Genomic DNA, 11,956 nt, shown 5'->3' with positions numbered 1-11,956 from the left:
TTTAACTTGGCCAGTAGAACAGGGTAGAAGCCTTGGAAAAAGAGACTGTGGTTAATCATTTTCTCATCAGGAAGCCTAAGCAGGGCCCGGAGAGAAGGCACAGAGAAGTGAGGGACTCAGAGCTCTAGCAGGGCTTAGCTGGGTGCCCCTGGGTGCCCGACTCTCCTGAGGAAGCTGCTGTTCCCGGCATAGTCACACACACACACAGAATCGCATAGACACACTCCCCCACAGTGGACATCGAGCCACCTGAGAGAGGAATGGGGACGTCCCCGCTTCCCCACAAAGCGGAGCCTCCTCGTCTGCATCCGGGCCCTGGGCATCCACAGCAGGGAGTGTGGAAATGCACAATTAAGCATCACCTCCATTGTTGTTCTCTTATAGGTTCACTCCAGCCTCTCCAAGAAGGCAGGGACTGTGGCAGCAAGACAAAGAGTCAAGACCTCATACCAGAGGCCCCAGGTCCTGTCCCAGGCTCACTGCGGGGAGTGCTGTTCCTTGGGGCCTCAATTTCCTTCTGCAAAAGCCAGGTGCTGAGTAATCCCAGCCACACCTAGAGACCGAGACTGTCTAGAAGCAGAGAAAGTGCCCTAGGGACCTACCCTTGACTTTCATTGTGTTTCCTATGACAAAAGCCTCCCCTCTTAATCGCTACATCTGTAAAATGGTCCCCTGCGCAGGGACTGCCTCTGAGCTGCAGCTCCTTCATCTGCGAACTGAGCACAGGGACATCAGTTCTCCTCCTGCTTCATAGCAAAGTATGACCCCAGGTCTGAAACCCATTCACACCCCACCACCTCTGACGCCCCTGTCCAAGCCACGCACAGCCCACCCACAGGGCTCTGGTTTCAGCCCACCCTCAGCCGAGGGAGCCCTTTAAAAAGAGAAGTTCTAGGTCGACTTTAGCTCCAGCGGTTCCTTCGTCACGGCAGATACTAAAAACAGAACAGTCTTCTCTCCTGCTTGAAACCCCCCGAAGGCTTCCCACCAAACTGGAATAAAATGCAACACCCCCCCCCATTTCCCACTGCCCCACTCACTCACAGGCCTCCCTCTGTTCCCGAGTGGGTCAGCTCGTCCAGCCTCTTCCCTCTACCTGAAATACTTGTCCTTCCATTCCTGGCATGGAGGGCTCCTTCCAGAGCCTCAGGTCTCACGTGAAATGTCACCTCCTTTCTTGGGACAGGAGCACGCTCGGAGGGAGAGCACCCCCGCACAGGTCCCCTGAGCCCACTCAAACCCCTCTGCTGTTCTCTTCGCATCACTTGTCCCCGGCACACGTTTCACTTTCTTCAGCTGTCCATTGCGGCTTCCACTGCAAGAACAGAATCATTCTTGGTCATCAGGAGCGACTTGGAATGTTCCAAGAGCAGAGAGGCTGAGGAATGGACTAGGGCAGAAGAGGACGTTGGAGGAAGGAGTGGGAGGCAGAGCAGAAGGTCATTGTCAAGGCTTCAGTTTTCCCTTTTATCAGTCATCACATTGTTATTATTGTCTTCCCCACACAGCCACAGAGCCCACAGCAGCAGGATCTCCTTGTCCATTCGCTCCTTCAAGGATGGTCCTGGCCCTGATCATTTCTCTCTTTCCCTTTAGCAGCCTCTGATCACATCCCAGGAATTGGAGCCTTGATTGATGTCTCCTGCTACACTGTACGTGTGGGTGCGTGGTCAACCTGGGCTCCCCTACTCCAGCCCACAGACAGAGGGCACCTTTTCTGGCCACCTCTTCACTGAGAGGAGGGCCTGGGTCCCACCAACCGAAAAGTGGCAGTGCCCAGCAGACAACCTGGCACATAGTAGGTGTTCAACAGAAGACTGGTGAACAGATCCAGGACTGGGGAGAATTCTTTTTGCAGGGCTGCACAACACGAAAGCCAGGCCACCCGGGGTTCAAATCCTAATACAATCTGCATTTTGTGATCCTGGGAAAATTCCTAAACTCTTCTCACACAGCCTGAGCGCAGGCTAGAGTCTAAAATGAACACACTCAGTTGAATTCATCCTTTGATGTCTCTTCCCCTCCCCACTGCTCAGTGTCCCCCAGGGGCCCCTCCGTGTGGTACGTCCACTCCCTGGGGCGGGGGATGGAAGGGGGTGGGCGGGGAGTCTGCTGTAATCCATCACCGGAGTCTAAGCTGGAAGCGTCTTTAAGACCACCATTTCCCATTGGCAGGAAAAAGAAGGAAACCCTGTGATTTGTGACAACATCGATGGGCCCTAAGGGCATTCTGCTAAGTGAAATAAGTCACACAGAGAAAGACAAATACTGTATGATCTCACTTATTTGTGGAATCTAGACCAAAAAAAAAAAAAAAGTGAACTCAGTAACAGAGAACAGATTGGTGGCTGCCAGGGGTGGGGGGATGGGGGGAGGGGGCCGAGAGGCACCGATTTCCAGTTACAAGATGCACAGTTTCAGGGAATGCAATGCTCAGCATGGTGACTATTGTTAACAATCCCGCATTGTGTATTTGAAAGTTACGAGTAAATCCTAAAATCCTAAAAGTTCTCATCATGAGAAAAAAATAATTTGTGACCATGTGAGGTGATAGGTGTTAACTAAACTTATTGCCTCTCGTATCACTGTATATGCATAAATTGAATAATTATGTTGTACAACTGAAATTATACAATGTTCTATGTCAATATATCTCAATAAAACTGTGGGGGAAATACTACCATTTTACAGAAATAGGAGAAACTGAATCTGGAGGCTGCGGTGGCCTGAGTGAGCCCCAGGCTCTCCAAGGCGGGGACAGCAGGACACTGTGAGGCAGAGGAAGAGGTGGCCTGCAGGAGCCACCCTCCAGAGTCATGTGATGCTGGGGACTCTGCAGGGTCCAGGGGAAGGGAGGGAGCAGCTCTGTCTCGCCTTCCCTTGTCCCCTTGGCTACCCCCAACCGTCTTGGTATGGGGGCGGGGGGAAGGGTGGGGCGCAGAAATAGCGACTCACCCTCATCCCTGTTGAGATCAGTCGCAGAGAGATTTGTTCCTGTGTGTCTTTGGGGTCCCGTAGGGTTCGGAGCTGAACTGGGCAGGGGGTCCCTGGCTGAGGGGTCCGGCCTAGGCCGGGGGCTATAGAGAGCTGGGAAAAGACAAAGAAAGGGGCCAGAATTGAAGCTGGGCTTCTCTGCTTGGCCTCCCTCACTGTGGCTGTGCCACCAGGCCACATCATTGGGCCGCTCTGTGCCTCAGTTTCCCCCTCTACACCACTCCATCATCAGAGGGAGCAGCCCATCCCAGTAAGTCACTGACACACCTCCTGAGAGAAGATGGTGACTCCAAAGAAGACAAGGGACCCCGCCGAGGTCCTCCATGGGAGCTCGAGCTGCCCCTCAGCTCTCCAAAGAGGACACCCTGGCAGAGGTGGCTACGTGGGGGCGCTGCCAGGAGCTTGGCATTCCGGAGAAAGGCCTGAGGAATCATTCAGGCTGAGTCAGTAGGAAAGGCCAGACGGGGGGACCTGTCTGCTCTGAGTCACTGGGGCCCCATGGGCTTGAGGGCGTGTTTTCCTTTCTCTACTGCCTGCTGGGACCCACTGTGGGACTGTGCAGACCGGGGCTCAAACCCCAGCCCTGCCCCTTCAGTGAGATCGCGCCCCTGGGTGGGACTGAGCGGTGGAGACAATAGCAGTTGTGTGTGGCTAAATGAACGACTTTAAGGACTTGGCCCAAAGTTGCGGTTCGCTGACAACAACAGCAAACAGCTTTGAGAGCTCATCACACGCAGGACATCTTATGCACAGGCGTCTTCTAGAATTTGCGCCCTAAATCCTCTTCACAAAAGTTGCTCAAAGTGATAAGAAGAGGGAAGCCTCAACTCTGCCCAGGGACCTTAAAGCTAAAGCTGAGGGAGTGGCAAGAGAGGGAAGGGGGGTCCAGGCAGCAGGCACAGCCCTCGCCCAGGCCCAGTGCGGGGAAATCTCATGTTATGTTCCCAAAAGGCCCCTCATTCCTCTCACTTGCCGGAACTTGCTCCATTTCCAGCCATCAGCCCTGCTCACCGTAGTCCTCATGACTCAGGCCTCCTCCCGCTCACCCCACACACGAGCAGAGATGAGTGAGTGGGCGGGTCCTGCCCACAAGGCAGGTGAATAATCTTCCCGAGGGCTTCACTGAGGGAGCTCCAGCCCCACGCTGGGCGCTGAACTTGCTCCATCTCACGCAACCCGGAGGGCGGGCCTGTTACTCTCACTGGTGCAAGTGAGAAAGCACAGCTCGGGCAGAGCTGCCCTGTCCCACCCAGGACCCCAGTGACTTCAACGCGCTCTTGAGAGAAGCAGCAGCCTCCTTGCAGACAAGGAAACCGGGTTCAAATCTCTCATTTGTTACCAGGCTTTGGGGAGCAGGAGCCTCCTTTCTGGGCCTCATTTTCCCCACATACAGTGGGGAGGGGGCCAGAAACGGGGCCTGGTAGAGCGGGGCAGATTCCGCACCCCAGGCAGGGAAGCGCATTCCTGCCTCAGGGAACGGAGAGGACCCGGGTGCAGCTGGCACGGCTGGAGCAGCGACGGCCCGGAGTAAGCCCTGGGGAATAGCCACCAGGTGTTCTGCTGGTGCATATCAACCCACACAGAACGTAGCATCAAGCAACCACCTTTTATTTAACGCATGAGTCTGCGGTTGGATGGCCGGTCTCTGCTCACACGGCATCAGCTGGCTCAGCACAAAGGGTGGTTAGTGGCTGGACAGCTGGGGCTCCCAGACAACTGTCTCTGTCTTTCTGGGGTCTCCCTGCATGGCCTTACAGCATGGTGGCATCAGGACAGCCAGCTTCTTATGTGGTGGTTTCAAAGACGTATGTCGCAAGAGAGCCAGAAGAAGCCATCGTCCTTTATGACCTGGCCTTGGAAGTCAGCCTGTGTCACCTCTGCCACACTCTATTGGTCAAAGCAGTCACAAGCTGGCCCAGGTTGGAGGAGGAGGGGACAACAGGGCATATACTGTACCTTTTGATGGAAGACTGGCACAGTTCTGAAGAGCGTGTAGAGTGGAAAATACTGTTCCAGATATTCTTAGCAAACTTAGCCCTGGCTGCTGTGGCCCGGCTGGTTGGAGCTTTGTCCCATACCGAACCGAAAAATCACGGGGTCAGCCCTGGCTGCTATGGCTCAGTGGGTGGAGTGCTGGCCTGTGAACCATAACGTCACTGGTTTGATTCCGGGCCAGGGCACATGCTTGGTTGCCGGCCAGGTCCCCGGTTGGGGGGGTGTGAGAGAGGCAACCAATCAATGTTTCTCTCTCACATCGATGTTTCTCTCCCTCTCTCTCTTGTCCCTTCCCCTCTCTCTAAATTCAATAAGCGTGTCCTTGGATAAGGATGAAGAAGAAGGAGAAGAAGGAAAATTTATAGCAGGTAACAGGGGCTGACCAAGGAGCCAGGGGGTCTGCTCTGCTTGTGCAAAGTAGATTTGGCCTCCAAGCTTTTTATTATTAATTTTTTTAAAATATTTTATTGATTCATTTAGAGAGAAGGGAGAGAGGGAGAGAGGGAGAAAGACATTGATGTGTGAGAGATACATCAATTGGTTGCCTCTTGCACACCCCCAGCTAGGGACCTGGTCTGCAACCCAGGCATGTGCCCTGACTGGGAATCGAACCGGTGACTTTTCAGTTCACAGGCTGGCAGTCAGTCCACTGGGCCACATCAGCCAGGGCTGGTCTCCAATCTTTTTAAAACTTTTTACTTAGATATAAAACACAGAGGCACAGATCTTAGGTGGGAGCTCAGTGGATTTTCACCTGTGTAGACACCCAAGTGACTGCCCCCCGGGTCAAGATGCTGAGTGTCTCCGGCACCCAGCCAGGCCCTCCTCCAGAGGCAGCCGCTCTTCTGTCCTTCGTGGCCACAGATTGATTTCACCTGCTTCTGTTCTCCACAAAAATGGAATCACACAGTGTGCGTTCTTTGTCTCCCATCTTTCATTTACCAGGTGTCAGTGAGATTCTTCCACGTGGGCACATGTCTTCGCAGACTGTCCATTCTCGTTATTGAATAGTATTCCATTGTGTGACTGCCCTGGGTTTTGTTGGTTTTTTTATCCTCAGCAGAGGACATGCTTATTGATTTACAAAACGTGAAAGAGAGGGGAAGAGAGAGAGAGACAGCAATTGGAAAGAGAAAAAAATTGATGCAAGAGAGAAGCATCGATCAGTTGCCTCTCACTCACACCCCAACTGTGGATCAAACCCGCAAGCAAGGTATGTGCCCTGACCAGGAATCGAACCCACAACCTTTCATAGCCTCTAAACAGGAACTACCCAAATGCCCATTAAACAGTGTAGCCCTGGCCAGTGTGGCTCAGTTGGTTGGAGCATTTGGGTAGTTCCTGATTACAGGCTAGGAGCAGTCTGGTACCCTTCCTCTGATAAACGCATACATGTCTTTTGTTGGATTCATATCCGACAATAAGCTTGCTTGGTCCTAGGGTCCCCATTTGTTCAGCCTCAGTAGGTCTGCCGTGCCTGCATCGGTGGGTGCGAGTTCCATATCCTCACTAACACCTTAGCTGGTCAGTTTGATTGTAGCTTATCTGTTGGAGATGAAGTGGAAACCACTGTTTTAAATAAAATCTTGCAAAGAGCCACTGTTTCTAAGACAGATCAAAGGAGAGAGGAAATGAAAGCCAACACTGTGCCCAATGGAGAGCCCACAGGAGCATCTTGCTATTGTCTTATTTGCTTTTGCTTTATTTCATGTTTATGTCCTTATTGAAGTAGATTTCATACTGTTAAGTTAAAAATAACGTAAAGCATATGTGAAAAAACAACTTGATAATGACGAAGAGACGATTTCAAATAAATGAACTCGGAAATTCAGAAGCGGTGGGGAAAGGACTGAGGCGAGCATCGAATTCACTTTCACAGAGAATTAAAACTCAACAAGCGAATGAGCCTTTCCGGCGGTGACGACCTCCCGCGATGAGAGCGAGCCTCTTGCTTAGGACCTCCTTCGAAGCGAAGAGGAAACGCGAGAAGATGCGCCTGGCACAGAGCCCCAGTTTCTACTTCATGGACGAGAAATGCCCGGGAGGCTGTCCCATCGCCACCGTCCTCAGCCCTGCACAGACCGGAGTTCTGCGCCGGCCGCTTGGGGCGCTCTGCCGCCCTGCAGGGGGCGGCAAGGCTGCGGGAGGGGCCCCTTCAGGGCGGGGCCATCCGAAGGCTCCCCAAATCCAGTGAGTAGGAAACCGCCCCAAGAAACACATTTTGGGTAAAAATACTAAACGAGGGAACAAGTTATGGTGAAAAAAACAGAATTTAAGTGTTATAAACTTCAACAGAGCAAAAATAATATAAACAATAGTAACTATGAAGTTGCTCGGGGGGTGGGGGGGGGATGGAAAACGGCTAATTCATCTTTTATTTATAAGAATCAAGTCATGCTGATTAAATCGAAACCTTTTTTTTTAATTACTCCGAATATTCCAAGTAAAAGATAGTATCACCAGACTGGATAAAAATAACAAACCCAACTACATGCCACTGACAAGAGACATGACTTACTGTAAGAAGATAGAAAGGTTGCAAACCAAAGGATAACCCCCGGCAGGTGTGGCTCAGTTGGTTGGGGGCTTCTTGAAAAGCAAAAGGTCGCTGGTGCGATTCCCAGCCGGGGCGCCTGCCTGGGTTGCAGCTTCGATCCCCAGGGTGCATAGGATTGCTGATCGATGTTTTTCTCCCTCCCTTCCCCTCTCTCAAACAAACAAATTAATTAATTAAAAGAAAACAAAAGGACAGAGAGCGAAACGACGCAAACAATAACCAGAGAACTCTGCCATCGCTGTCCCAGTGGGACTGAGTAGACAACGTTAAGACAAGAAGTATTATAGACACATAACAGGGACATTTCAAACAAGAAGATATCATAATCCCAAATTCATATGCACGCGATAGCAGAGCTTCAAAATATACAGAAAACTTCAGGGAACTAACAGGAGGAACAGACAAACTTGTCATAGGACAGGTGAACAGAAATCTCTCAACACATTTATGTGAATTTAGTAAAGTCCCAAGAGACGGGGTCAAGGTACAGAATCAACTATGTTCTATCCACTGGCCACAAATATAAAACAACATTTTAAAACTGATATCATTAAACTCCTAGAAAATAGCATTGGATAAAATTTACATGGCCTTACATTGATAATGAGTTTTTAGAAATAACACCAAAGGCACAATCCATGAAAGAAAGAATTGATAAGCTGGCCCTGGCCAGCGCACTCAAATGATTAGAGCCAAGGTTGCAGGTTTGATCGCGGGTCAGGGCACATGCAAGAATCAACCAATGAATGCATAAGTAAGTGGAAAAACAAATCGATGTTTTTCTTTTTCCTGTTTCCCTTTCTCTCTCTCTCTAAAATCAATAAATTAAAAAAACCCTCAAAGTTAAAAAAAGATTCGATAAGCTGGACTTTATTAAAAGTTAAAACTTGTGCTCTGCAAAAAACAGTCAAGAGAATGAGAAGACAAGCCACAGACTGGGAGAAAATATTCCAAAAGACATATCTAATAAAGGACTGTTATCTAAAATATACAAAACTCAACAATAAGAAAATGAACAACCCGCCTAAACAAAGGAGCAAAGATCTGAGCACTTTTCAAATAAGATGGTCAAATGGCAAATAAACTTATAAAAAGATGCTCAACATCATATGTCATTAGAAAATTTTTAATTAAAACAACAATGAGATATTACACACACTCATTAGAATGGCCAAAATCAAAAACACAGACAATGCCAAATGCTGACAAGGAGGTAGAGCAAAGGAAGGCTTAGTCATTGCTGGTGGAAAAGCAGAATAGTACAGCCACTTTGGAAGACAATTTGGCAGTTTCTTACAAAATTAAACATAATCTTACCATATGATCCAGCAATCACGTTCATTGGTATTTACCCAAACATGTTGAAAAATTAAGTCCACACAAAAACCTGCACAGAGATGTTTATGGCAGTTTATTCATAATTGCCAAAACATGGAGGCAACCAAGATGCCCTTCAATAGGTAAACAGACACATGAACTGTGGGACATCCAGATACCAAAATATTATTCAGCACCAAAAAGAAATGAATTATCAAGCCATGAAAAGACATGGAAGAACCTCAAATGTACCCTACTATGTGAAAGAAGCCAATATGAAAAGGCTACTCCTGTATGATGCCAACAATATGACGTTCTGGAAAAGGCAAAGCTATGGAGAGACCCAAAGGACCCATGGTTGCCAAGGGTCAGAGGAAGGAAGGGAATGAATGGATGGAGCACAGAGGATTTTTAGGGCGGTGAAAACTATTTTGTACGGTGCCGTAATGATGGATACGTGTCCTTACACATTTGTCAAAACCCATAGAATATATAACAAGAGTGAACGTTAACATAAACTATGGACTTTGGGTGATTATGTGTCAATGTAATTGAAACAACAGGATGTTGGTAGTGGGAGAAGCTATGTGTGTGGAGGCAGGAGATATATGGAAACTCTCTGTATTTTCCACCCAATTTTGCTATGAACCTAAAATGACACCAAAAAAATTAAATCTATTTTTTTTAAAGATTTTATGTATTTATTTTCAGAGAAAGGGGAGGGAGGGAGAAAAAGAGGGAGAGAAACGTCGCTGTGAGAGAGAAACATTGGTCAGGTGTCTCTCAAACACGTCCCGATCAGGGACCAAAGCCCACAGCCCAGGCATGCACTTTGATCAGGGGTCAAACCAACAACCTTTCACTTTGCAGGACGAGGCCCAACGAACTGAGCCACACCACGCATGGCAATTAAATCTCTTTTTAAAAATGAAACTATCTCTAAGAATATCAAAAATACCAACTTCCTAGGAATAAATTGAACAAAAACTGGGTAAGTCCCCTACGCTGAGAACTACAAAATATTATTGTGTAATAGTCATTAGGAGAATCCAAATAAAAACCACAGAAGATCCCATTTCACACCCACTAGGATGGTTATAATAAAAATGACAAACAGTAAGTGTTGGCCAGGATGTGGAGAAATTAGAACCTTCTCACACTGCTGGCAGGAACGGAAAATGGTGTGGCCACTTTGGAAAACAGTTTAGCAGTTTCTCAAAGAAGTTAAATATAGAGTTACCATATGACCCAGCAATTTCACTCTCAAGTAAAAAACACCCAAGATAATTAAAAATAATGCCTACACAAAAACTCACACATAATGTTCATAGAAATATTATTCATAAAAGCCCAAGAGTGTAAACAACCCAAATGTCCATCAGCAGATGTATGGATGAACAAAATGTGTATTGTGGAATATAATTTAGCCATAAAAAAGGAATAAAGTTCCGATACACATTACAACTGGAGTGAACCTTGAAAATATTATGCTGGGCGAAAGAAGCCAGACACAAAAGGCCTTATATTGTATGTTCCCATTTATATGAACTATCTAGAATAAGTAAATTCATAGAACCAGAGGGTGGATTGGTGGTTGCCAGGGGCTCGGGGAGAGGACTAGGGAATGAACGAATGAACGAATTATATCTCAACTAAAATGTTTAATAACATTACTGTCTGAAATTAAAGATCTAAATAAATTGTGGGATGTATCACCTTCATGGGCTAGAAGACAATATTATAAGCACATCTATTCTTCTTAAATTACTCTACAGATTTCAACGCAGTCCCAATCAAAGCCCCAGAAGTTCTTTTTTCCCCTGAAATTAACAAGCTGGTTCTAAAATGTATATGGCAATGCAAAGGAAAACCCACTTATATAAAAGACAACAATAAAGAACAAAACTAGAAAAGTTACTGTACCAGATACCATGAACTATTAGAAGTATAGGAATTTAGTGTGCTGTTGATACAGGAACAAATAGACTAATGGAACGGAATAGAGTCCAGAAAAAACAAACTCACACCTGAACTGTGACCAAGTGGCACCGCCGCACACTGAGAGACGGATGATTTTTTTCAGTAAATAGTTCTGGGTCAACAGGAGAAGTAGTATGTTGGTCAACCGGATGGCAAATTTTATCTCAACCCCATCATAGCTTCCTGTGCTGCTCTAAAAAAGATTACCACAAACTTGTGGCTTAAAACAATAGGACTTTATATCTTTACAGTTCTGGAGGCTAGAAGTCCCAAGTCAGTATCACTGGGCCAAAATCAAGATCTTAACATGCGAAGCTCCCTCTGGCGGCTGTAGGGGACAATCATTGCTTGCCTCTTCCAGCTTCTAGAGCTGCCGGCACTCCTTGATTAATGGCTGTATCAGTCCAATCGAAAGGCCAGCAACTTCAAATCGCTCCACCCCTCTGTGTTCCATCATAACCCGGGCTTCTGTGTGCGTGTGTGTACAACAGCCCTCTGCCTCCCTCTTATAAGGATACATGTGGTTGTATTTAGGGTCCAACTAGAAAAGGCAGGATATCCACCCCATCTCAAGATCCTAAACCACATAGGCAAACACTTCGTCACATTAGGTGACGTCACAGGCTTCAGGGATTAGGATGTGCCCATCTGTTGGGATGGCCGTTTTTCAGCCTACCACAGCCCCTACCTCACACCATAAACAGAAATAAATCCTGGACCGACATGGGAAAGACTAAAACAATAAAGCCTTAGAAGAAAACACAGGAAAACATCTTCGTGACCTTGAAACAGGCAAAGGTTTCTTAAACCAAAAGCAAAAGCATTAACCATTTAAAAAAAAAGATACATTGGGCTATATTAAAATTAAGAACTATGTTCAATGAAAAACACATTTAGAACAGTTCAAAAACAACCCCAAAAGTGGGAGAGGATATCTGCAACACATACAGACAGCAAAAAACATGTACTGGGAAGATACAAAGAACTGAGAATCAACGTGAAAAAGGCAGGCACTACAACAGACAAATGGGCAAAAGACTTGAACAGCTAAAAGAGAATAACCCCAATGGTCAATAAACACCATTTTATTGGAAAGGTGCTCCGCTGCATTAG

This window comes from Pteronotus mesoamericanus, unplaced genomic scaffold (genome assembly GCF_021234165.1).
Source record: "Pteronotus mesoamericanus isolate MK-2021 breed Mesoamerican mustached bat unplaced genomic scaffold, CSHL_Meso_final contig_263, whole genome shotgun sequence".
Taxonomy (NCBI): domain Eukaryota; kingdom Metazoa; phylum Chordata; class Mammalia; order Chiroptera; family Mormoopidae; genus Pteronotus; species Pteronotus mesoamericanus.
This window is presented reverse-complemented; position numbering follows the sequence as displayed.